Source organism: Capricornis sumatraensis, chromosome 11 (assembly GCF_032405125.1).
Source record: "Capricornis sumatraensis isolate serow.1 chromosome 11, serow.2, whole genome shotgun sequence".
Lineage (NCBI taxonomy): Eukaryota > Metazoa > Chordata > Mammalia > Artiodactyla > Bovidae > Capricornis > Capricornis sumatraensis.
The window spans coordinates 52,449,429-52,474,677 of NC_091079.1; the positions used below are offsets into that span (position 1 = coordinate 52,449,429).

The 25,249-nt window shown below is 40.8% G+C and overlaps 1 protein-coding gene across 1 annotated transcript in view; it reads left to right on the plus strand.

The window, feature by feature from the left end:
- Positions 1 to 1,830: 1,830 nt before the first annotated feature.
- SULF1 (sulfatase 1) overlaps positions 1,831 to 25,249 on the plus strand; it is a 154,621-nt gene continuing 131,202 nt past the window's right edge. Inside the window, exon 1 of the mRNA XM_068984050.1 lies at positions 1,831 to 1,889. The gene's annotated coding sequence lies outside the window, so the exon portion shown is untranslated. The remainder of the gene's footprint in view (positions 1,890 to 25,249) is intronic.

Genomic DNA, 25,249 nt, shown 5'->3' on the forward strand with positions numbered 1-25,249 from the left:
GGGCAAGAGTGGGTGAGAGGAAGAGTCCAGCAACGGGAAGCCACCTGCAGGGAGGTCCTGCCACCACAATTTCTCTAAGAGTGAAGCTTCCAGAGCAGAGCAGAGGACCTGGGACTGTCCATATTTAAGCTGAATCATCAGAGTCAGTTCAGAACAAGAAGAGATTCCAGGTCTACTGCATTGAAATAATCTACACCCATTAACTCTGAGAATATTCATTAATGAAGAGGTCAGAGAGCTCCGAAGGAAATGTCTTAACATTATTATATGAGCAAGAGAAACATTTTTTCAATTTCCAATTATTTATTGTTATTATGTAGAAATATGATTAATTTTAAAACTTTATTTATTTTTAATTGAAGGATAATTGCTTTACAGTATTGTGTTGGTTTCTGCCAAACATCAGCATGACTCAGCCATAGGCATACATATGTCCCCTCCCTCTTGAACCTCCTTCCCACCTCCCGCCCCATCCCACCCCCTCTATGTTGTTACAGAGCCTCGGTTTGGGTTCCTTGAGTATTCCTTATGTAAAATAGCTAGCTGATGGGAATTTGCTGTAAGAGAAATATTTTTTAAATGCAGAGGAAATTTGGAGTGGTGAAATAGTGTGTGTTCTTCTTTTCTTAAAGCTTATATATCTGAGAGCTTATATTTCTTTATAAGATGTATATAAATATTTCTTCTCTTTCTTCCTCCTTTTTATTGATTTTACAAATAAGAATGAGCTTTAATATAATTTTGGCCAATTAAGAGTTTATCCCTTTTTTTTATTGGAGTATAGTTGCTTTACAATGTGGTATTAGTTTCTTCTGTACAGTGAAATGAATTAGCTCTGAGTTTACATATGCGTGCGTGTCTCGCAGTCACTTCTGACTCTGTGTCCTCATGGACTGTAGCCCGCCAGACTCCTCTGTCCATGGAATTTCCCAGGCGTGAATACTGAAGTGGGTTGCCATTTCCTATTCCAGGGGATCTTTCCGACTCAGGGATCGAAACTGCATCTCCTGCAACAGGGAGGCAGTTCTTTACAGCCTCTCTTTTTTGATTTCCTTCCCATGTAGGTCACCACAGAGCACTGAGTAAAGTTCCCTGTGCTATACAGTAGGTTCTCATTAGTTATCTGTTTTTATTGTCTTTTATGTATCATATCTGCATTTATTTATGTTAAATGCATACATAAACACTGTATTTATGTTAAAATGTGCTCTTCATGGCAGCAAGATTGTTTCATCCAATACTGAATACATTAAACTGGGTATTTCCTCTTATTCTTAGTATCCAAGTTAATTTTAGTCACTTATATTTTTCACCTCTCCTAAATGCAGAATAGAAACAAATTTACCACTTGGAAATGCTTGCTTTGCTACTCATCAAATAACCGCTTACAGTCACTTTAGATTTTATGATTCTGCACATATTCCTTTAAAATAGGTCTTAGCAGCTGAAATTAGACGTCATTCAACTTTTAAACTTGGAACGCTTTGTACACCTTTCAAGAGAAACTCTTCTTTATTGACTTTATGAAATCCAGTCAGAGAATAATATGAAATGAATATAATGGAAAGTCTTTCCCTAGGTGAATAGAAAGTCAAATGGAAACTTCTATAAAAGGACCGAATGACCCACAATACTTCAAAGTCTCTTGGAGTGACTGTAAGAAACTCAGTCTGAATGAAATTTGGAGAATGCTCTTCCTAATGACATCCTCCTATGAAGGTGTGAAAGGCAACATCTGAAAGATAAATCACTAATGAAATGCAGCTGATGCCACTCTTGCTTTCCTCTGTTGTAGGTGCTGACGGCCAGCCCCATCATCTGAGGGAGGTGAATTTGGCAAATGACATGCAGGTTCTCCAAGACAGAGTAATTACAGAAAATCGTCAAAGGTACTCAATATCAGATATTGATCTCTGTCTCTTTTTTTAATTAATTGAGGTTTGTTTGTTTTGACTGCACTGCGTGGCATGTGGAATCTTAGTTCCCTGACCAGGGATCAAACTCACATCCCCTTTTTGGAAGCAGAGAGTCTTAACCACTGGACAACCAGGTGAGTGCATACTCAGTCATGTCTGACTCTTTGTGATCCCATAGACGGTAGCCTGCCAGGTCCCTCTGTCCATGGAATTTTCCAGGCAAGAGTACTGAAATGGGTTGTCATTTCTTATTCCAGGGGATCTTCCCAACCCAGGGATCAAACCTAAGTCTCTTGCCTCTCCTGCATTGGCAAGCATATTCTTTACCACTGTGCCACCTGGGAAGCCCTCAGCGAAGTCTCAAATATTGATTTCTTGGTTAATTAAACCATGACACTAGCAATACCTGAGTACTCCATGTCACTTGGAGAGGGTAGCATTTCATTTATCAGAAAATGAGGAGTTGATAATTCTGCTCTTCCCTATAGCACTCTCTTCCTTTTTGGCTGAAAAAGCTAAAAGGCAGAATCACTGCAGGATATTTTCTTCAGGAATGGCCAAAGAACCATCTGAAGAATCATGTTGGTTTATTAACATTTTATGAGCTATTCCAGAGGCTCAGGGGAATTCCAGGGGGTTGTTCATGGCAGGTCTGCTATGCCCAGTCATCCACAATTTCGACGTGAAGACTGCAGGTGTCATCCATGCTGTTCACAGCTTAACCTCATAGTTTCTCTCCTCGGTCAGAAACATTGGTGCCTAGAGTGTTGTTGAGCCAGGGCGAGCCACAGAGACCCACCTCAGCAATACAGCCTCGGTTGTGAAAACATTCTTAGGGGTGTTGACTCATATGAGTTTATACCACACCCCCTCCCCATGAGTTTTTCTCAAATGTCAACATTGAAAGTTGTTTCCACCCACAGTGAAAACTAACACCATGGAAACTGTTGAGCTCCTCTTGGTTTTTTCAGCTCATCGAAATCATTGCCCTTTGCTTGATTTTCATTCTAATTCTTATGTTAACCTAGGTTGACCTGGAATAAGTCCTTTAATCACCAAAAAGCTCATGAAGGTCACACAAGCAAAACAAAACAAAAATTTTCAAGTCTGACCTAAATTTCTGGTTTGTCTTTTGAGGGTTGATGTCTCCAGCTTTTCTTTCTAATACTTATGGAATTCAACATTTTGTCCTCATATTACAGATTGCAATGAAAGAAGGGAAATAGCTGGAAACATATTGGGGGTGGGGGTGGACCAGGGTTGCTTCTTTGACATAGTCATGAGCACTGGCAGTTCTCTAATTCTCAGAGCTTTGTCTGCAGGTGGCCTGGGGTCTCACCAGTAATGTATTAGATTCCTGTTATTCACAAGCTAAATCAACAGAAGGAGAAGACAAGCTGAAATTTAGGTCTTCTTTACTTTGAAACTCCAAATGGGAGAGGAAAGTATTCCAAAGCAAACTGAAAATGATACCTGTTTAGGAATAAGCTCAATAAACAGTACAACTGTGACTTCTTAAATCTGCTTCATCATCTTGAGTCAGTTTACCAGAACTTTTTCTTGTGAACCTCTCATCCAGTGTACCCATTTTTCTGTAGGAAAGAAAGAAGTTGTTCTTGAGTATCATGTCATTCAAAATTAACTATAGAAAAGGCTGGAAAACCCTTAATACTGGAGGTCACCCTGTATCATCCCAAGAGGTCACTCAAGACCTGCTTTCTCAAAGCATCTTTCTGAGTTTCTCTTGGGCTATGAGGAGACCACTTTGCTGGGATGCATGTTGTTTATTATCTGGCCAGTATTCTTTCAGGGCTTCCCTGGTGTTTCTGACAGTAAAGAATCTGCCTGCAAAGCAGGATTTGATCCTGGGTTTGATCCCTAGGTTGGGAAGATCTCCTGGAGAAGCACATGGCAACCCACTCCAATATTCTTGTCTGGAGAATCCCATGGACAGAGGAGCCTGGCAGGCTACAGCCCATGGGGTTTCAAAGAGTTGGACACAACTGAGCACTAAGCACAATATTCTTTCACACATTTCTCCCTTTAATGAGTCGTTTCACCACTTTAAGTATTATATCCTTTCATTTCTCAGCCTGTCCTTATGATGAGAAAATAGAATGCATTTACTCTAATACTGGATGAAATCAGAATCACTTGCTCAAATTTAACACACATGACACTTATTTCCTAAAAATCTGCAGAACCCTGTTAGAGCCAACTCTAGTCTGCTGTTTTCATCTTTTGGACTGGAAAATTCAGGGTCTGACCAGCTGCCAGCTTCAGAGATCTCTGCCCCTCTTCCTCCATAATTTGAGCTGGATTAGATAGGTAGCTAAGATCCTTCCCACTGCCACATCTGTATTCTCATAGCTGTAGTCCTCCCAGCTGGCAAATTTTATAGAAAGAAATGGGTCCTTTCTGTGTAGGGACCATTTTAATGAGTCTGAAGTTTTCAAAATGCTGCCGTGTGCATTTTGACTGGCTTTCTGCTCATGTCATTGGGGTATAAAGTCCTTTCATTTGCTATTTTTCCAGCTTTAAGAACTGCTTACCTGAAGCTCATTGAACTTGGCATCACCTCCAAAACACATAGCATAAGAAACAAAACCAGGAGATGTCATAAAGCAGATCTCAGAAGCTGGCCAAGCATCCCCTGGCTGTTTGCCAGAAGGTTCTCTCTTGTTCCAAGGAGAGATAGGTATAATAAGACATCGAAAGGACAATTAAATTTCACAGCTTGGGGGAGATTTTTGAGAGCTCTTGTCAAAAATGTTCACACCTGTGGAACAGGCTGTTATGTTTTGTGGAGCCTGGTATTCAGCTTGAAATGCACCTGCCAAAATCTGAATGGCTGCTATTGTACCTTCTGGACTCAAAAACTGCACTGTCAGACGAGGTTTGGTGCACACAGATGGGATAGTTTAAAACAGCGACTATGTTGTTTGTAAGGAAATTAAGACCTTTCCTAGCCCTGTGGATGCTTTTTGGGGATGGAAAATGTTAAAAGCATGCCTTAGCTGTGTTGCCCTGGCACTTTATTTATTTTTATTACATGAATTATTTAAGTTATACTCAAATATCTTAATTTAAATTTGAGTATTTTTTAAAAATCGTCTGTAGACTGTAATAGTAAACAACATCTTTTCAAAGAATCAATTTCATATGTGGACCCTAAAAACCAGTAACATTATTCTCATCTTGGTATCTGAGGGCGTGTAAATCTTGCTGCAGAGTATACAGAGCTGACGGCGCATGCTAAGAAGACTCTTGTGACCACCTTTACCCTTAACATTTCTCATGAAGGAGGGCAATTTAGGACTCAAAATCTTAATGTCAGTTAAAATCATGTATTTGTTGTAAAAACAATATAATTGCTACCTAATGGGAACTTTTTTTTTAAGTTAAGAAGCACACATGCTTAACCCAAACCCATAAATCTTTTCTAGGTGAATATATGCTAGGTGGAATCCTAGAAAATTGCAGCTAACTGGCTATTTTTTACCTACAAAAGCAGTAATTTTATATGGTACTACCTAGTGGTTTACATAGTTGGAAACTTGGAGGATGGACAATTTTACTTGGATTTTTTTTCGCCTACCTTTCTATCAAAACAGTGTCCAATTTCTTCATTATCTTCATTTTTCATAGTTTAAAGTTGTGTATCATCTTCCATTACATGGATGTAGGAAATAAGTTGTTTTTTCTTTTTCCTTATAAAAGAAAATACTCAAAACATCACAATCAGTACCTTCTCTCCCAGGGCCATTCAATTTGTCTGCATTCTTGTGCTCTGTTTGTCTGTTTTTGGCTGCACTGGGTCTTCATTGCTGCTCAGGCTTTTCTCTAGCTGCTGCGCACAGACTTACTGTGGTGGCTTCTCTTGTTGGGGAGCATGGACTCTAGGGCTCATGGGCTTCAGTAGTTGTGGCTCCCAGGCTCTAGAGTAGTTGTGGTGCACGGGCTTAGTTGCTCCACCATATGTGGAATCTTCCCAGACCAGGGATCAAACCCATGTCTCCTGCATTGGCAGGTGAATCTTTACCACTGAGCCATCAGGGAAGCCCTCCTCATGCTGGTTTTTAAAATAGGATCTTCTCCCGCACCATGCGTCCATCCATCTGAATTAAAATACTTTCACATACGAGTCTTTCAATACAAATCTAAGTGATAAAGGAAGTGTTAGTTCATGCAAGTATACAAACACGCACACATGGTATGTATGTAGTTAAATGAATCTGTTTAGACAATATACCCTCCAAGTCGATGAACTTGTACTTAAAGAAAACCCAACTCAGAGTCAGACACGACTTAACAACTAACTAACAACGAGTAGTAACAACAACTCCAGTGGGACAAGAAACGTTGCGCTCATCAGGCTGTGCCACCTTCACCTGGCTCCTCTGTTCTCGTCTGACTAGGACCCGGCAGATGACCCTCTCAGTCTTCTCTGACTGCCATCAGACTCATGCTTTGTCTCCCGTATCCGAGAAGCAAACTGTAGCAGTGTTGACCCACCAGAGGAAACCCTTTGCTCTTGCCCTCATGACACATTCCGGCAGGAAGTTCAGAGGAAAATAACAATTCCGGTGAAGATGAGGAATGGGGAATGGGAGGGGGGAAGCAGCTTAATTATGATGAGCCTGGGGACTGGGGGCTGGGAATAGTCACAAGTGGAGATCAAGAAGAAGAATGGGATGATGTCATTCTTTACGAGGACACTCTCTGAAATGAAATCAGGTCACACACAATGATCTGTTCTCTGCCCAGATGCATTGTGTTAACAAGAGATTATTTTGTGGTCATGCTTCTTAGGAGGGGTCTAAGGACCCTGTTCACATTAAGATCTTCCCCAAGACATCTTTAAAATGGATAAGAAGGGCAGAACCATTTCATCCAGTGCTGAAAAATGGCCCACACTAGGTTTACAGCATTTTTTAAGACCACTGAGTTTAGGACAGAGTGTCCGAATTCTTATAACATAGTGAATTTCAAGAAGCAGAGCGTAATGACATGGCTTGGTATCAGGCCAGAGATCTTAAACTGGTGCCCTTTTTGGTAGGATAATTCTGAAGTTAAAATGGAATATATTTCTCAGTAGAAAGTTGGCACTTCCTGAAAAGAAATACTGCCTTGTACCATGGTAAGACATTTTTAGGACTGATTAATTCTGCTTGCAGAGGAAGCATTTGATCTGTGTCGATCTTGAGTTCCTAATACCCCTGATGGTGGATATATTCAATTTTAAGTTCCTTCTCTCAATGGTGTCCTGATTTCACCTCATTCATCTGCTTAGATTTTGCCAGAGTGCATCACAATTACAAATGAAGGTTAGATTTTCTAGGAAGTTAGCCCTGGAATAGTTAGTTACATGATGGGTTCAAATCCTGTTATTAAGATTCTGTTGTATTGCATTAATAGGCTTCATACAAATAAGTCATTGTCTGAGACCTTTTTTAAAGGATATTTTTGCTGCATGAGTCTTTGCAATAGAACTGAAACCTTGCAGCCTTTTTACACTGTCATCTGTGGTTTAGAGTATCTGTAAAAATGAAGGTTCGATTTTGGTAAACCACTGGTATTCAGGTGCTTGTTTGTATCTAGGGACAAGATCTTTCTCTCTCTTATAGAGTATACAGAGATGTAAAAGTAAAATTGGGTTAAAGTGGGAATTCGTGTTTGTCATATGACTTTGCTCACTGATGACTAGAGAACTTGTGTAGTAAGTTAGGGCAGAGGTGAGGTGATGATGTACATGTCACAAGAGTATGTGAAAACTGTTGCAGATTGTGGCTATCAACATGGAAAGAGGCATGTTTTGAAAGAATCCTATTCTGAGCAGATTTTGAAATGAACTGCAGTGATTTCTGCTAACCTTATTGTTGATTGCCAGGTAATTAGGCTATGGGGCTTCCCTGATAGCTCAGCCATTAAGAATCCACCTGCAACGCAGGAGACCCAGGAGATGAGGTTTTGATCCTTGGGTCAAGAAGATCCCTTGAAGGAGGAAATGACAACCCACTCCAGTATTCTTCCCTGAAAATCTCATGAACAGAGAGTGTGGCATGCTATAGTTCACAGGGACACAAAGAGTCAGACATGACTAAGCAACTGAGCACAATTAGGCTATAGGACCTTTGAGGGAAAATAATTATTTAAAGATTTTTAAAATAACCAAAATATTTCCCCAAAAAATATTTTCAGCACCATCAGGAGTTCCCAAGTTTTCAAGACAGTGCTTTATTTTTTTTTTTTTTCTAGTTGGCATTAAAAAAATCTGAGGCCATGATCAAAAGTTGACAATGGCAGCTAAATAAGGCAAGTGTTTAAGGCAAGTGGATTTCTTTGTAAGAAAATACACTGCTTACAAAGAAAATCAATTAGGTGTAGCTACTTACAATGAAATTTACCATAAAATTAATTTTAAAATTATTTACTTTTACAGTTTTACCGAGAAAAGATTGGATGTATTTTCTGCATTAAAATTTGTTTATTCTACTCTGTATGACTTTCTCTAGGTCCACCTAATAGTGCCAATAGTAAAGGGCACTATTTCATTCCTCCTTATGACTGAGTAGTATTCCATTGTATATATGTCCCACATCTTTATCCATTCCTGTGTTGATGGATATTTAGGTTGCTTCCATGTCCTGGCTATTGTAAACAGTGCTGCAGTGAACATTGGTATATCTTCTGGAATTATGGTTTTCTCCAAGTATACGCCCAGGAGTGGGATTATTGGTTCATATGGTAGTTCTATTTTTAGTTTTTAGTTTTTTAAGAAACCTGCATATTGCTCTCCATAGTTCCTGTATCAGTTTACGTTCCTATTAACAATGTAGGAGGGGTCCCTTTTCTCCACACCCTCTGCAGCATTTACTGTTTATAGACTTTTTGATGATGGCCATTCTGATTGGTATGAGATGGTACTTCATTGTAGTTTTGATTTGCATTTTCTTATAATTTGTGATGTTGAGCATCTGTTCACATGCCTTTTAGGTATCTGTACTCCTCTTTGGAGAAATGTCTGTCTAGGTCTTCTGCCCATTTTTGATTGGATTATTTTCTTGGTATTGAGTTATATGAGGTAAGAATGCCCTAACAGAGTTAAACCCATCCTACACTATTCATAGGCATCTGATCTGGCCAGACATGATGGGACTCAGCAATGGCCAGGAGCCATGGGAGCAGCCAGTTAGCATATCAGTGTTGTGCTGGAAGGGGTATGGACGGTCTGTGGATATCCAAAGAATCCTGGCCTACACTGAGGGTTGATTGCATTTTTTGTTTACTCTGTAATTTTCTACACAATTAGCATATGCTTGTCTCCCTTCCCTCCATGGGCTGTTGTAAATATAAGATAAAAGAAGTAAAAGTACCTTTGGAGGGAACAGATGTTTGGAGCCACTCAAACATGACCTATTACTGTTGGATTAAAAGGCTAAGATATTGCGTGGTATTCATTAGTTCCCTTCAGACTGTTCTTTCCCAGCACCTTATTTCTCCCCCCTTATTCTTTTAGTTTTATATCTCTTCCAGTAAACTAATCCCAATGTGTATTTTGATGGCTGGCAAAAGTTCAAAAATGCTTTGCATACACAGGAGGCTATAGAATCACTCAGATTATAACTACATATTCAGTGCATTTAAAAGAAACACTTCAAAATGAAATACCTTTACTGGTTGAAGCATTAAAAATAGGAGTGAAAAGATTAGCTCCTACTATATTATACACTTGAAGCTGTTGGAATTCAGGTTAGGAAAAAGATGTGCAAGGTTAACTAACTGGGAATGGGGGCTGTTGCTTGCAATATCTTGTTGACTGGCTCCTTTTGCATGAAAATGGATTAAGAAATTGCCATCATCTGCATCCCCTAGAGAGAGGTCAGAGAGGAAAAAATTACATCCTTCTGCCTTTTGTCAGTGCTTGTCACAAGACTGCCTTTTTCTTAAGGAAATACTCCATTTTCTGGTTGCTTTTCCACCCCGAGCACTGACTTACAGAGGAATTTCTTTCAAATGTCAGTACAGTGTCAGTTTAGTAGTTTGTGGAGAAATATCAATAACCTCAGATATGCAGATGACACCACCCTTATGGCAGAAAGTGAAGAGGAACTAAAAAGCCTCTTGATGAAAGTGAAAGAGGAGAATGAAAAAGTTGGCTTAAAGCTCAACATTCAGAAAACGAAGATCACGGCATCTGGTCCCGTCACTTCATGGGAAATAGATGGGGAAACAGTAAACAGTGTCAGACTTTATTTTGGGGGGCTCCAAAATCACTGTGGATGGTGACTGCAGCCATGAAATTAAAAGACGCTTACTCCTTGGAAGGGAAGTTATGACCAACCTAGATAGCATATTGAAAAGCAGAGACGTTACTTTGCCAACAAAGGTCTGTCTAGTCAAGGCTATGGTTTTTCCAGTGGTCATGTATGCATGTGAGAATTGGACTGTGAAGAAAGCTGAGTGCCAAAGAATTGATGCTTTTGAACTGTGGTGTTCGAGAAGACTCTTGAGAGTCCCTTGGACTGCAAGGAGATCCAACCAGTCCATTCTGAAGGAGATCAGTCCTGGGTGTTCTTTGGAAGGAATGATGCTAAAGCTGAAACTCCAGTACTTTGGCCACCTCATGCGAAGAGTTGACTCATTGGAAAAGACCCTGATGCTGGGAGGGATTAGGGGCAGGAGGAAAATTGGATGACAGAGGATGAGATGGCTGGATGGCATCACCAACTCGATGGACATGAGTTTGAGTGAACTCCGGGAGTTGGTGATGGACAGGGAGGCCTGGTGTGCTGCGATTCATGGGGTCGCAAAGAGTTGGACACAACTGAAGGGCTGAAACATCACTTCTAAGTGAAAGGAAGGGAATGTAACTTACATTTCTAATTGGAAATCCATCTTAGTTTAAAAGACTTTCTCTCTAACTAGAGAAATACTAAGACAGGCTTTGTATGATACAACTTGTGTCTGGATGTAGGAATATACACTCAGAAGGTGTGTGGAAGTCTCATTAAAGATTTCTCTCTGAAAGCTTAGTACAATACCTGTACCAGAGATTGTACATGAGAAATACCTGTATCTGGAAGAATATAGAATTTTTTATGGAAGTCTCTTAAAAATCTATGATGCTTAAAATTTCTGGACATGGGAAATTTCCTATAATTAGAATTGTTGTTGTTTAGTCGCTAACTCATGTCTGACTCTTTACAACTCCATGGACGGGAGGCCCGCCAGTCTCCTCTGTCCATGGGATTTTCCAGGCAAGAATACTGGAATGGGTTGCCATTTCTGCCTCCAGGAGATCTTCCTGACCCAGGGATCGAACCTACATCTCCTGCATTGCAGGTGGATTCTTTACTACTGAGCCACTGAGGAAGCCCATAATTAGAATAATGTTGCCTAATTAGTTAAAATGTCCCTAAAATCATGCAGGCGAACTAGAGATCAAATTGCCAACATCCGTTGGATCCTAAAAAAGCAAGAGAATTCCAGAAAAAACATCTACTTCTGCTTCATTGACTACAGTAAACCCTTTGACTGTGTGGATCACAACTGTGGAAAATCCTGAAGGGGGAATACCAGACCGTCTTAACTGCCTCCTGCAAAAGCTGTATGCACATTAAGAAGCAACAGTTAGAACCGGACATAAGCAATGGACATAAACTGGACATAGACAATGGTTCCAAATTGGGAAAGGAGTACTTCAAGGCTATATATTGTATCATCACCCTGCTTATTTAACTTATATGCAGAGTACATCATGAGAAATGCCAGGCTGGATGAAGCACAAGCTGGAATAAAGATTGCTTGGAGAAATATCAATAACCTCAGATATGCAGATGACACCACCCTCATGGCAGAAAGGAAAGAGGAACTAAAGAACCTCTTGATGAAAATGAATGAGGCGAGTGAAAAAGCTGGCCTAAAATTCAACATTAAAAAAAAAAAGATCATGACATCTGGTCCCATCACTTCATGGCAAATAGATGAGGAACAATGGAAACAGTGACAGACTTTACTTTTTTGGGCTCCAAAATCACTGCAGATGGTGACTGCAGCCATGAAATTAAAAGACACTTGCTCCTTGGAAGAAAAGTTATGGATAACTTAGACAGCATAATAAAAAGCAGAGATATTACTTTGCCAATAAAGGTCCATCTAGTCAAAACTATGGTTTTTCCAGTAGTTATATATGGATGTGAGAGTTGAACCATAAAGAAGGCTGAGCACTGAAGAACTGATGCTTTTGAAGTGTGGTGTTGGAGAAGACTCTTGAGAGTCCCTTGGATAGCAAGGAAATCAAACCAGTCAATCCTAAAGGAAATCAATCCTGACTATTCATTGGAAGGACTAATGCTGAAGCTAAAGGCCTGACTCATTTGAAAAGACCCTGATCCTGGAAAATATTGAAGGCAGGAGGAGAAGGGGCAACAGAGGATGAGATCGTTGGATGGCATCACCAACTCAATGGATATGAGTTTGAGCAAGCTTCTGGAGATGGTGAAGAACAGGGAAGCCTGATGTGCTGCAGTCCATGGGGTCACAAAGAGTCAGTCACAACTGAGCAACTGAAAAACAACTACAATTCAGAAGTATTCCAGTCTTAAACACACACACACACACACACACACACACACGCATGTATACAAACCACAATACTGATAATTTATTCCTACTCTATAGGTCAACTCAGGGTTCATACAATATTGCTGTTATCAAAACAACAGACTTTTAATGCTTAATCACATTTTATCCAAAGGATTCTTAAAATTCCCTTTTGTTTCTGACTGTATGTCTGGTTCCCTTCAATGAAAGGCTGCAGTTTTGTAGGTCAAGAAACTCAGCTATGAATGCGATGTTGGTTCATTCTTTCAGTTACTTTCTGCAAGTCTACATTTTCATCTTTGTGCTTTGATTACACAGCCTACCAGATGGAAATAATAATTTGATCTGAAAAACCCCAGTGTGGGACAGATTGAAGGCAGAAGTAGAAGGAGGCATCAGAGGATGAGATGGTTAGAGAGCATCACCCATTCAGTGGACCTGAATTTGAGCAAACTCTGGGAGATAGTGAAGGACAGAGAAGCCTGGTGTGCTGCAGTCCATGGGGTTGCAAAGATCGGACACGACTTAGTGACTGAACAACAGCAACAGCGTGAATGTGAAGGAGCCCTTAAATTCTAAGATAGAATAACAAAAGCTGGTTCATTATTGAGGGACATTTTTTCAAAATGATTGTACTTGTTTAAAGCCAGAGTGAGCTTATGTTTAGAGAGCAGTGATTTAAGTTTGTGGTTCCAGAACTGTTCAAAACTGAAGATTTTCTTTCTTCGTTTTTCTCCACCATTTCCCTCCTTGATTTACATTCCCCAGTTAAGAATTTAATGTGAACCTTTGCCAAAGCCTCGGGTTCCACCTGGTTTGGGGTTGAAACCACATGAAGCCACTGAATTTTGCATAGTTTCCATTTGAAATGATGTATCAGCTTAGTTTCTCTTTCTCTATGAGCCAGGCTTACAGGAAACTTGGCCAGGCTTTTGATAAACCTGTTTGGAGTTTTGATTTTTATATCAGACCCTAAAATAAGTCCACTCACCTTGTTCCATCTTCCAAAAAGCTCTTATTATAATGTCCCCAGGTCTGTATGGTAGTGCCTAGTGATTGAAGCACAGTTACATTTGTTTTAGTATAACATGGGGAGAATTTCTCAGCTACTTAGAACCCACTCTGATTGGGAAACCAGTTAAACTCTGTAACAGAAGCTCTTACTGTCAGGCATAACACTTTAGGGAAAGAATTTTTTCCAAAGTCTCAACAAAAGGGTTTTCATGTAAATAGCTCAGTTCGACGAGGTTAATTCACTTTTGTTGTTGTTGTTGTTCCTTCCTCCCCTTGTGCATTCCTTCATTCAACAATTATTCATCAGCAGCTGCCCCACAACATGCCAAGCCTTGTTCTAGGTACTTGGGATTCTTAGTGCGCCACCAAAGTATTTAGACATTTGTGGATCTCAAGTTTTAGTGACAGAATAGAGAAAATAAAATGAAGCATAATAATAAGATCAAATATATACAGTATATTAGAAAGTAGTGAGTACTATGAAATAAAAGAGAAGTTGAGTAAGAATTATAGTCGGAATTGGTAACAATGTTAAGGAGGATTCATAAGGAAAACTTTATTGAGATGCAAGATTAGAAAAGACTTGAAAGTGGTGAGGAAGTAGCAGCCAGATATCTTTTTTTTTTTTTTTTTGATCATTTGGCTACACCATGCAGCATGTGGGGTCTTAGTGCCCTGACCAGGGATTGAATTTGTGGCCCCTGCATTGGAATTGCAGAGTCATAACCACTGGACCTCCAAGTAAGTCCCAGCAACCAAATATTTTGAGGAAGAGAATTCCATACAGAGAAAATAGCTACAGCAGAAGTCCCAAGATATGTACACATTAGAGGAATCACACGATGGCAGAAATAGAGTGAGGAAACAGAGAGTGGTTAAAAAAAAAAAAAATGAGGTCAACCAGTCACAATAGGCCACATGTGACCTATGAACCATGAGAAGGATTTTGGCTATTTCCCGGGATGAAAGGGAAGTCACTGCAGGATTTTGTACAAAGGGACAGTACATTCTGATTTCTATTTAAAAACCTCTCTCTATCTGTCATGTTGAGAATAGCCTACAGATGGGCAAAGGTAAAAAGAGACTGATTACAAGGCTACTTAAAGAGATAAGAGTGCTTCTGATTTGATGATAGCCAGGGAAGTAGTAAAAAGTAATCAGATGCTAGCTATCTTCAGGGGTGGGTGGGGAAGAAAAGAAAAGAGAATCAAGGATGCTTCCAAAGTTTTGGCTGAAGCAACTGAAAGGATGGAGTTTTTCATTGAAATTAGAAAGGCTACACAGTCAGAAGAGTCCTGGGGAGGAAGATCAGGGTTCACTTTTGGAAATCAAGTTCAAAGTGTCTATTAGACCTCCAAGTGGAGAAATGGTTGAGTCAGCAGGCATTTGGATTTATGGGTCTGTATTTGGGAACAGAGGTTTGCATTTGGAAATCGTTAGCATTGTATCGACAAAGATGTGAGTATAGACTGAGGAAAGAAGGAAAGACTAGCCTCTGGTATTCCAACAGTAAGAGGTCAAAAAAAAGAGGAGAGATTAACAGAAGATACTGAAGAGGAACCCAGGGAAATGAGGGAAGAAAAAGGATGGAGGAGTTTTCAGTTTTTTGGAAACTGAGTTAAGACAGTGTTTCAAGGAGGGGAGTGAATAAATAGTTGTCTGGTCGATCCAGCATGATGAGAATTGAGAACTGATGGTTGGATTTGTCTCCTGGGCAGTCATTAGTGACAAGTCTGAGAGCAACTTTGGTGAAGTAGAGGGAGAGAAAGTCTGATGGCAGTGGACATAAGAGAGAATGCGGAAGTGAAATGAAGACAGAAATATGGTGCCTTTTCCAAGGAGTTTACTGCAAGCAGAGCAAAGAAATGTGGGGCATCAGCCAATGCCAGATCAAGAGGTCAAGAAGGTTTGTAAAAGATGGGAGAAAGAAGCATGTTTCTATGCTGATGGGAAGGATGGAATTTGGGAAGGAAGATTGATGATCTTAATGAAAGAGAGGAGGGTTGCTGGAGCTAAGATTTTTTGAATAGGCGAAAAGAAGTAGAAGCCAGTACACAGGTGTTGAATTGGCTTCAGACAGTGAAAGCATGGATGACTCATCTATTCTAGTAGATGATAAGGCAGGATATTGGAGCAGACAGACTGGTAGGTGAGCCTACCTAGGGAGTGGAATGGGAGGAAACCTGTGGAAGTTCTCTTCCAGTTGCTTCTATTGCTTCAGTGAAGTTTGAACCAAGGGTATCTGCTTGGGTGATGGGAGAGGAGTGTTGAGGATGCGAGGAGAGGCAAGGTGACATCTTAGAGAATGGAAGGGTGGTTGGACTAGGAGGGTCCAGTGTGGTTGCCCAGCCGGACTTAGGCCCATTCTTTGTTCAGTGACACATGTGCAGTTGAGGAGTGGGCAGGGAGTTGAATGTCACAGGGGTCGTGGTGCACCAACAAGGATGGCAGAGTGAGGGAGGAGGAAGTGGGTCAAGATCACAAAGACTCAATATCATGACTGTGTAAAATGACCTTGACCTGGTCAGGAGGGAAGAGAGGATGTCAAGAGAGGAAGGGCTGGCGCAAAGTGATTGGATCAAAGGACCGAATAGCCCTGCCACCGGGTCAGAGAATGGGCTTCCCTGGTGGCTCAGAGGTTAAAGCGTCTGCCTCCAATGCGGGAGACCTGGATTCGATCCCTGGGTCGGGAAGATCCCCTGGAGAAGGAAATGGCAACCCACTCCAGTATTCTTGCCTGGAGAATCCCATGGATGGAGAAGCCTGGTAGGCTACAGTCCACGGGGTCGCAAAGAGTCAGACACGACTGAGTGACTTCACCTTCACCTTCACCTTCGGGTCAGAGAATTGTTGGGGTTGGAATTGTGGAAAGATGACAGATGTCCAAGGGCAGCGGGTATGAACTTGAGATGACAGGAAGTACTGGTTGGGGATTGACTACATTGGCCCCAGGAGTAGCTAGGGTAGAGGAAAGGTGGTCCAGAAGGGTAGAGACTATGGAGCTGATAAACTCACATCACAAACTTTGAAATTTCCAAGAGTTCAGAGAGTATAATAGTGGAGGAGGGGTGGGGCAAGTGAGAGTGAAGCAGAAACTAAAAATCACTTAGAAATGAGGAGAAATGTCCTGGGCTCAATCTATGGAATAATAAGCTATGTAATCTAATAACATGAGCTAAAATTTTCATGCCTGAGTGTCTAACTCTTTATGACCCCATGGACAGAAAAGCCTCGTGGCCCACGAGGCTTTTCTGTCCATGGGATTCTCCAGGCAAGAATACTGGAGTGGGTTGCCATGCTCTTCTCCAGGGGATCTTCCTGACCCAGGGACTGAACCCATCTCTTTTAAGTCTCATGCATTGGCAAGCAGATTCTTTACCACTAGCACCCCCTGGGAAGTCTATAAAATGAGAAATAAGAAAGCACACAGATATAAGGAGGAAGAGAGAGATGCAGGCCAGCTGGTGATGGGCTGGCAGATGTTAAGAAATATTTGCATTTGGTTTTCTAATTTTCAACTTTCTGATTATTAAAAGATAGCATAGTTAGCCACAAACCTGGATAAATCATTGCAATTCATACATAGTAACATTTTACCAGAAGGAATTTTTTCACTTTCCTCTGCTAGAAACTATCAAGATGCCTAGTAACTTGCTGCTTCTTATTTTACAGTGAAATAAACAGAAAAGTCCTTACAAAGGTGTTAAACAAAAGAAGCACATAAAAGGAATCCAATTTAAGCATAGATCTAGGCTTGCTTTGTTGTGCTGTTGTTTTAATCGTTAAGTCATGTTGAACTCTTTTGTGACCCCATGGACTGTAGCTTGCCTTTCTCCTCTGTCCATGGGATTGTCCAGGCAAGAATACTGGAGTTGGCTGCGATTTCCTTCTCCTTAAAGGCTTGCTTTATGGCAATAATAAACCAAGTATCTTCTCTGGGAAAAAGGGCTGAAATCTCTGAAGAACAGTGGATGGTGCTTTATATGTATCAGTTCAGTTCAATTCATTTGCTCAGTTGTGTCTGACTCTGCGACCCCATGAATCGCAGCACACCAGGCCTCCCTGTCCATCACCATCTCCCAGAGTTCACTCAGACTCACGTCCATCGAGTCAGTGATGTCATCCAGCCATCTCATCCTCTGTCGTCCCCTTCTCCTCCTGCCCCCAATCCCTCCCAACGTCCGAGTCTTTTCCAATGAGTCAACTCTTCGCATGAGGTGGCCAAAGTACTGGAGTTTCAGCTTTAGCATCATTCCTTCCAAAGAAAGTGGGTCAGTCCAATGATCAGTCCTTCCAGGGCTGATCTCCTTCAGAATGGACTGGTTGGATCTCCATGCAGTTCAAGGGACTCTCAAGAGTCTTCTCCAACACCACAGTTCAAAAGCATCAATTCTTGGACGCTCAGCTTTCTTCACAGTCCAACTCTCACATCCATACATGACAAGTGGAAAAACCATACCCTTGACTAGATGGACCTTTGTTGGCAAAGTAATCTCTCTGCTTTTTAATATGCTATCTATGCTAAATATTAAATTTATATTTAAATATAAATATTTAATATTTGTATGTATAGTGGTGGCTTTATCACCCCTCTTTTGTGGCTTTGCATTTTCTCCTTATTCTAACAAAAGATCATTCAGATGTGAATTTGTTTTGATGATATCCATAAGGTTTTGTGCCTGTGAAAGTAATTCACAGTGTTTATCCTGGAGATGGCTCAGAGAAGACCATCAGATTTTTCTATTTTCATCATTATGCCATACTCCATTCTTGATGACATAGGAATATTTGGAAAAAATTTCCTGGAAGTCAGGAATGACACCCTGGTCAGATTCTGTACAAATTTGAGCCCACTAATTCTCAACAAGTGCTCAGTGGGACTGAGTCTCTGACTGTTAATCCTGTTTTAAGTTCCATTTTATAGTGGAAACAATTTCTATTTTCTCTGGAGTGAAATCAAGAAAGATGATCGGGTAGAAGTTCCCTGGAGTGATTTTCCTTTTCATGTTTATGAGGCATAACTTTGCCTGTGGTGCGTAAGGGCAAGGATGACACCAAGTGACTTGTTTTTAAAAATTAGTAAAGCAGAGGAAGGGCTACCCTGGTGGCTCTTAGTGGCAAAGACTCTGCCTACAATGCAACCCGGGTTCTATCCATGGGTTGGTAAGATCCCCTGAAGAAGGAACTGCAACCCACTCCAATATTCTTGCCTGGAGAATCCCATGGACAGAGGAGCCTGGCAGGCCACAGTCCATGGGGTTGCCCATAGTCAGACATGACTTAGCAACTAAACAACCAAAGCAGAGGAAACCTTCTTCCTTGTACTTTTCTAGGAAATCAAGTAGAAAGAAAGAGTCAAATGGGGAAAGAACATTAAGTAGAGGGTTTTCTTTTAATAAATTAGGATCTTGTTTATACTTTACTGTAGATAGCAATTATAAATTGCAATGAGTTTTCCACATGACCAATTTTATTGAAGTGAATTCTGTGGACTTCACTTGAAATGGCAGATCTCAATCATTCATTCTTTTGATAAAAGTCATTGCATACCTTAAACGTGCAGGTTATCGTGAGGATATACTGTTGGGTGTGACCACAGACCCTGTTCTCAGAAGTTTACATTCTCCCATGACCCTAAGACTGTGTGGTGTGAGTTGAAGATCCCTGATGGTGTGATCAAAAGAAACTACATCTTTAAAGGGTCAATAAGTGGTCTTTAGCTCCTGGTACATATATCTTAGAACTCTTCAGTGGTTGATAATTCCAGCTCTGTTGTTTGTTAGAATAGATTTCAGGAAAATGGTTAGAGGTTAATGATGTAAACAGCAAGATCCTACTGCAGAGCACAGGAAACTGTCGTCAATATCCTGGGATAAACCATAATGGGAAAGAATATGAAATACATATATATGTGTGTGTGTGTGTGTGTATATATATATGAAAAAAAGTGGAAGTGTTAGTTGTTCTATCATGTCCAACTCTTTGTGACCCCATGGACTGTAGCACACCAGGCTCCTCTGTCCATGGAATTCTCCAGGTGACAAAGATCAAACCCAGTCTCCTGCATTGCAGGCAGATTTTTTACCATCCAAGCCACCAGGGAAGCCCAAGAATACTGGAGTAGGTAGCCTATCCCTTCACCCTTCTCCAGCAGATCTTCCTGACCCAGGAATGAAAGCAGGGTCTCCTGCATTGCAGGTGGATTCTTTACCAGCTGAGACACACACATATACATATATATACGTATAATCGAATCCCTTTACTGTATAGCAGAAATTAACACAACATTGCAAGTCAACTACACTTCAACAAAATAAATTTTTTTAAAAAGAAGTTAATAATGAAAATTGGCCAGATCATCCCAAGAACTGTAAAGTTTATAAGTACCAAATTGCTAACATAACCAAATGCCAGACTTTTGCTTACACTTTCCAGCTTTAGAATGCTCAGGACTGTGACAGGAAGTATCTCCCAGTAACTTTTTCTGAGTGCAACAAAATCCCTTTTCTCATATTAGAAGTGCAGACAGAGAGGTCTCTTTATTCATTCTTTAAACAGAAAGGGCTTCCTCCCTGGGCTATCGTCTGTGTTTTAGTGCAAAGGAGAATTTAAAGGTATGGACGTTTTTTCCCAAAGATCAACCTGTCTTTTCTTAAATTTGTATTTGATTAGTCAGTCTGTTAAAATGATTTCTTTTATTAGTCAATATTTTTAAATGCTTCTATTTCAAAATACTTGTTTCTTGAAGCTTATAGAGAGAGGTGACTTGAGTTCCACTCAAGTTATGGGATTTGCTTCATGAGAAAGATAGCCAAAAAAAAAAGAAAGTCAATAACCATCTCTTATAAGTATCTGAAAGATAAGACTAATCCAAAATTATTTTGAATGCTCTAGAAATACAAATAATAAGATGTCAGTGTGAACGGTTCTCATTTGGTATCAGCTGGTAACTTCAGGATGGTCTTGAGAATTCTGCCTCATTTGCTGAAGACTCTGCCTCCCTGAGAGGATGCCCCTTTGGGCAGAATACAGGCTTCCCAGGTGGTGTTAGTAGTAAAGAACCCTTCTGCCAATGCAGGAGATGCAAGAGACATGGTTTTGATACCTGGGTGGGGAAAATCCCCTGGAGGAGGGTCTGGCAACCGAGTCCAGTATTCTTGCCTGGAGAATCCCATGGACAGAGGAACTTGGCAGGCTACATTCCATAGGGTCACAAGGAGCTGGACAGGACTGGAGTGACTTAGCACACATGCATGCAGACAAAATATATCAGTGCTCTTCAGGACAGATGCTGTGGATGCAAAAGTAGTTCGTCTTCAGAGCTTCATTTTGACAGTTTACAGCAATATTCTCCACCTGTAAATTGTGTATACACAGAAAAGAGAAAATAACAGGGAGATAAAAACCCACTGGCTCATAGATTGTCCCATAGAAGGCCTTGTAGTAGAAACGAAAATAATACAAAAACCTTACAATAGCCATGTTATTGGGGGCAAGTGAAAAGACAAGGCGAATGACCAGCAGAAAAAGAGGAAAGAACCAGAGGTCAGAAACACAAAGGGCTCTGTGGAGAGGACCAAAGACCTCAGTCCAGATGCCCCAAGCTGGAGGACAGCTGGTGTCAGTGGGGGATTCCTGGGCAGCTTAGGGACTAGGCAGGCACAGGGTTTTGGTTTGCTTAAAATACATGTTATGTAAAAACCAGAATTCTGGGTATCGCCAAAGGATGTGTTTTTCCACATGTTCCTGAGTAAACAGAGGATAGACCAAAAGCTAGATAGATAGATTAAATGAAAAACAACCCTTATCCATACAGATTTAAAGGCTTAAAAATGAATGAGATTCTCATTGTGTGGTTTCTGTCCATGTAGTGTGAACACATGTGTGCACGCACGCACATGTGCATGTGTATGTTTCTTTTTCTTTAGAATTGCAGCAAAAACGCAAGATGAAAAAAAGATGCTTGGATTACAAAATCCGTATGTCTTTCACTGAGGTGGGGCAGAGAGAGACAATGATGAGGGAAATGAGAAAGAGGGAATTTGTAATTAGTTTGATCCACTACTTCCCCAACCCAGGATCATGCAGTCAACTAAAAGAAGGCTAGTTTTGCTAAAGAATTTAAGCCAAACAACAAAAATGTGATCCATTCACCCAGTTTCTTCCTTTCCCAGTAACTCTTTTTATGTCCAAGCCCACAGTCTCTATCTTTTTCTAATCCTTTTCAGTCTTCTCGCCCTTTGCCCCCACGTAACCTTTGGCACATTGCCTCCTAACCTTAAAATGAAGAGTTTAGAGTTTCAGGGAGATTTTGATGAAACCACCTGCTGTCCTCCTCTACTCTTTCTCCCACCAGTGAATTCCAATAGAATTGGCAGACTGTATAAATATGCTAATTTTCTGAACCCCCCTAAATCCTCAAGTCAACCGTTCCTGTGAGATCAGACAGTTGTCATCACTGGTTGGATCTCTTAATTCTCCCACCACTACTCAAATAGAAATAAGAATGAAAAACCTTATAGACAGAAGTACATTCTGATGTCTTCTCTCACACAGAAAAATTTCGACCCAATTCTCAAAAGATGAGTCAGTTTAATATTGTACTTTAAGACTGAGTCCACTTTTTTTTTTTCCTTGCAATATTTTTTTTTCTTTAATTATGTACTGGTGAACCCTGACTAGAAAACTGGAATATTTGATTACCTAAAATTCTCTTTGAAAAATCAAATTGTCAGATATACAAGTATTAGTAGACAGAGTCATATCAATGATGAGGATGAAATGAGATGTCCAAGCATGCCTTTGGAGTTATCTGTACTGGTGAAACAGTCTTCTTGGGGAAGATGGGGGATTGTGGTTAAAAAAATAAGTAGAAACTGTAATGGGGATAATATGTTTAGGCTGTGAAAACAAATGGGTAACAAAAATGGTAATATTTACAAGGAGCTTTCTGTGTGCTAGCTACGGTCCTAAGAACTTCACATATATTAGGTGATTTAACCTTTAGAAGATCTATGAGGTGGACGCTATCATCTTTATTGATGGGGAAACTTCAGTCCAGAGTTTAACTTGTGCAAGTTCTCACAGCTAGCATACAGCAGAGCCCAGATCAAAACCCCCAGCTTGTTAGATTCCCAAACTCAAAGTTATTAGAAACTGCTGTGAAGAACTGACTCACTGCGAAGAAGTGACTCATCGGAAAAGACCCTGATGCTGGGAAAGATTGAAGGCAGGGAACGACAGAGGATGAGTTGGTTGGATGGCATCACTGACTCAATGGACATGAGTTTGAGCAAGCTCAGGGAGTTGGTGATGGACAGAGAAGCCTGGCATGCTGCAGTCCATGGGGTCGCAAAGAGTCGGACACGACTGAGCAACCAAACTGAACTGACTGTGATAAATGAGGAAAGAGTGCTTGTACACAAGAACGAGAAAACAATTAATGATCTTCTGAAAAGCCATTAGAAAATTCCTTTGAACCATCACTGATAGAGCTGTTAGACTTTCAGGACACTTAGACTCTCTAGACTCATCAGTTATTAGCAGTTAACAGTAGCTCTTACTACAGAACTGAAAGGTGACTTCAGTCACTTATGAAATGAGTTTTCTTTAGAATCTTATTATATTAGTTATCTATCATTGTATTAAAAATGACTCTGAATGTTTGTTGCTTAAAGCGACAATCAACACTTATTATCTCATATAACTTGGAAGGCTCAGGAACTTTCAGGAAGTTCTGATTCAGAGTCATTCGTGACATGTTAGTCCAAGACCTTAACCCAGGCCTGCAGCCATCTGAGAGACTAATTGGGTTTGGTGGATCCTCTTCCAAGATGTCTCACTCGGATTAGTGCTGGATGTTAACAGGAGGCTTCAGTTCCTTGCCAAGTAGACCTCTCTTCATGGAGCTGCTGAGAGTCCTTACAACGTGGCAGCCTACTTTCCCCAGAGAATGTGATCCAAGGCATTGAGTCAGAGCAGCAGTGATTTCTATGACTTGACCTCGTGATGGAAGTCACGCTCCATCATTTATGCAATATGCCAGGTCAGCCCTACGAAGCATGTGAGGGAATTATACAAAGGTGTGTCTACCAGGAGGTGAGAGTCGTGGGGCACTGTGTTACAGGCTGGCTGCCACACATTATCAGGTTACTTATGGTACCCTTTGGTGATTTGAGTTCATTTTTTTCTGCTTCAGGGCAAGACCAACAGAAAAATCAAATACAAATGGTAAATACATTCAAAGAGGTATGAAGGCAGCAGAAGCAGGCGATCTGCCCTCCATCTGTCCCAGGAGACCTAGCAAGTGAGGAGTCATGCTGAGCTAGCACCTCGTCACCCTCTCATCCTACTACTGGCCACGTGTAGGACAGTGTCTGAGTACAAGGCTCATCAAGACATTCGACCATCAAGCACTTTGAGCAGACAGAAAAAGTAGGCATGTTTAAGACTACTCTCCAAATTCATTCATTCATTTGACAAATATTTATTGGATACCTATCAGTGGCCAGAACTACAGTCTTTGCAGAATCTTTGACACAGTGAACCGCTAGGAAGGCTCAATCTATTGTTCTTAGAGATTTATTGCTATAATAAACCTTAGAGATAATTCAATATCACCGCCACCTCTTCTTACAAATGAGAAAATTGAATTCTCCAGAAACCAAAACTTGCTTATTTTCACATTGTTGTGCCTGTTCTGCCCTGACTTTTCATTCATGAAATCTCAGTCAAAACAGCATTGGTTCAACTGATTACTGAAATCCACAGAAAACCTCTGCAAATGACTGCCAAACAGTTTTTCATCTTTTATTTCATCATTTATGAAATCTCTCTGTTGGTCTTGCCCTGAAGCAAAGAAGTAAACCCAAATCACCTAATAGTACAATGAATAAACTGATAATGGGTGACAGCCAGGCTTCAACACAGGCCTGAGACTGTCTGTTCCTCTTTTTAGAGTTCGCTTAATAGGCCTGCGTTGTTTATGGACACATAACCTGGTTCCTTTATTTTAGAAAGAGGCAAATCTGACTAACCCTCAATCCTGGCATTGACTCATACCAAAATTAACACTTTTATGCCTTTTGATCAGGGCTTCCCTGGTGGCTTGGTGGTAAAGAATCTGCCTGCCAATGCAGGAGATTCTGGTTCTATCCCTGGAGTGGGAAAATCCCATGGAGAAGGAAATGGCAGCCCACTGCAGTATTTCTGCCTGGGAAATCTCATGGACAGGGGAGCCTGGCAGGTTATAGTCCATGGGGGCTGCAGAGAGTCGGATATGACTTACCAACTAAACAGCGACAACAGCATGCCTTTTGACCAATATATTAAGTCAAACAACTGTCCTTTCCAAAGGGGTTGGAGCTGTTGGTATCCTGCATAAGGAGGTACTGAGAAAGGATAGAGGGGAAAGAGAGAAGATAAGATACTTGTTATGGACCTCCTGTGTGCCAAGACAGTGCTGGCATTTCTACTCCCATGCCAACTCTTTAATCCCAGTAAGAGTGGTATGAGGCAATAGGCCTGATTGTTATCTCACTTTACAGAAGAGAAAACTAAGAAGGTAAACCACTTGCCCAGGGATGCTCAGGGAGCAAGAAGCAGGTTTGGGACTTAAGTCCAGGTCTTCCTGAGCCTGGATTCTTACTCACCAAATTGTCCAGATACCACTTGTAACTAACTTCTCAAAGACCAGGCCTAGCTCACTCCCATCC